Here is a 2,404-nt window from a genome sequence, read left to right on the forward strand (position 1 = left end):
TGATAACATCCAGAACACTATAAGGCCTTAGGTAGAGAAGAGCTAACAGGATTGTGCTTCTTTATGAGAGGTTAAATTCTCCCAAGCAAGCTCTGGTAGTGGAACATATTGAACCAGAGGAGCAAAGTGTTTTAGACATTATATGTTTTCAGGTACTCAGCTCAAAGTATCAAAATGCAGTAGGATAAGTTACTTATAAATTCAGCAGAAGAGAACCAGATGAATATCAAAAAGCAAGTATTGAACTGAAAGTTTGTCAGCACCCAAATGGATAGCTAAAAAGGATGAAGACCAACTATATACCCCACTTGAGCTTAAACACAGAATATAAATTGATCTAACTCCCTTGAGAATGAGTTAAGAAGGAAAGAAGAGAAAGAAAAGGAGCAAGAAGAATAGAAGGAGGATATATATGTACATGCATGTGTCTGTAGATATATACATACACAATTTATAGCTATAATACAATACTGCTGAACCAGATAAAGGGAAAATCATATATATGAAAGAGGAAGACATAGTTTCAATATTTTTTGAAGAAACCTGAAGAAAATCTCAGAAAATACACTTATTATCCACTGTCTACAGCCATTCCAGCTATGAAATAGGAAAAAGTCATGAGAAGAGTAAATTCAGAAATAAAAATGTCATGAGATTAAATTGAGAAGTGGATGACCTGAGAAAGGATAAAAAAATAAAAATGTAGCAGCAAAGTGAAAATCCACAATGATGACTCTAAGGAAAGAACTGTTACTATGAAGCATCAGAGTTGCAAAGACCAAACTTGAGAGACACTCTTAGATGCAGCAGAAAAAACAATGACAAAGAATATGATCAATATGGAGAGAAAAGCTTCTTGATTCATTTTTAAAGATAACTGTGTACTTGAGAACCATAAAATTGAACAGAGGAAATGATAATACCCAGAATTAAAGAAAGTAATCATAAGCTGAAGAAAGATCTGATCATCAAGATTGAAAAGCTCACCTTGCTCTAGGCAAAAATCAATGAAAAGAGAGCCACGAATGAGATATGTTTGACAAATATTTGGATTATAAGGGTAGAGAATAAAATTCATTGGCTTTAGAGTGAAAAAAAAATTACTGAGGATAGAAGTTAGATTGGTCTCACATATCCTCTCTTTATTTTTATTTTTATTTTAGCTTGGATACCATTGGTTTATTAAAAAAGAGAGACTTGAAAATTATTTACATGAAATATTTCACAACTTCACTGAAATAGTCAGGTTCACTTCATGCCATTTCAGTAATGATTTATTTCAGTCTATATACTTCCTGAAAATGTCACTGTCTCTAAATAAGAAATAATCCATGCCATCTAGAACTACTTTGGTTCCTCCATATTCAGAGGAAACTTTATTTCCAACTTTCACACTAACTGGATGAATTTCTCCACCCTTTCCTTTAGGGCCAGATCTTCCAGCTTTTACTGTTGTTGCTTGCAATACTTTTCCTTGAGATTTTTCTGGAAGCCTAATGCTTCATTTGGTTACATCCCTTTCCACTAAATGTGGTCAAAGAGGGTAAAAAACATTCTAAAAGCCTGTCCGGCCATGACTTTGGCTGATGCAATTCCTGGAGCTACACTGCCCTGGAGTCCAGTCCTAGGGTCAGGTGAATGTGGGAAAAGCTCATACATCCTTCTTTTAAGCTAATGACCAAGGGCACCTGTGTGGCTCAGTGGGTTAAACCCCTGCCTTCAGCTCAGGTCATGATCTCAGGGTCCTGGGATCAAACCCTGCATCAGGCTCTCTGCTCAGCAGGGAGCCTACTTTCCCCTCTCTCTACCTGCCTCTTTGCCTACTTGTGATCTCTCTCTCTCTGTCAAATAGATAAATAAAATCTTAAAACAAACAAAAAACTAATGACAGAAAACCATGGAATGTGTATATAGTTTTGTCCTGAAATTATTTTACACAGAAAACTTGCCTTTCATGTGAATGCAACAGATATTCTCAGAAATGCAAGAACATATAAAATATACTAGCTGTTTAAAAAATTACTTGAAAATGTATTCAAACTGAGTGAGAGCTTAATCTTAAAGTAAAAGAATGGGAACTTGGCTGTGTTGCTTTCTTCTAATTCCTTAACCACCTGGAGGTAACTTGAAAGGTGAAATTTTTAATGTTTTGAAAAAATATGAAATGTGTTTTTTGGAAAAATAATTGGCTTAATAATATTATGATGAATCTCCTAAATTAGAAACAGGACACCTTCCTTCCACAACAGTATATATAAGGAATATAAAGGCAAAAATAACATAAAAAGAGCAAAGAAGGAAATGAAGATGAAGCTAGAGTGAGTGATAATCTGGTTGTTCATAGTCTTATATGTAGTTGCGACTTTTATGCAATCAGTTTAAACAAAGGAGACCTGAGTAAGGT

General features: G+C 34.7%; 1 pseudogene; it reads right to left on the reverse strand.

Annotated features, from left to right (window-relative positions):
• Positions 1-1,279: 1,279 nt before the first annotated feature.
• On the reverse strand, positions 1,280-1,575 carry LOC131998810 (10 kDa heat shock protein, mitochondrial-like; annotated as a pseudogene).
• Between the last annotated feature and the right edge of the window lie 829 nt (positions 1,576-2,404).

The sequence above is a fragment of the Mustela nigripes genome, chromosome 13, assembly GCF_022355385.1.
Source record: "Mustela nigripes isolate SB6536 chromosome 13, MUSNIG.SB6536, whole genome shotgun sequence".
NCBI lineage: Eukaryota > Metazoa > Chordata > Mammalia > Carnivora > Mustelidae > Mustela > Mustela nigripes.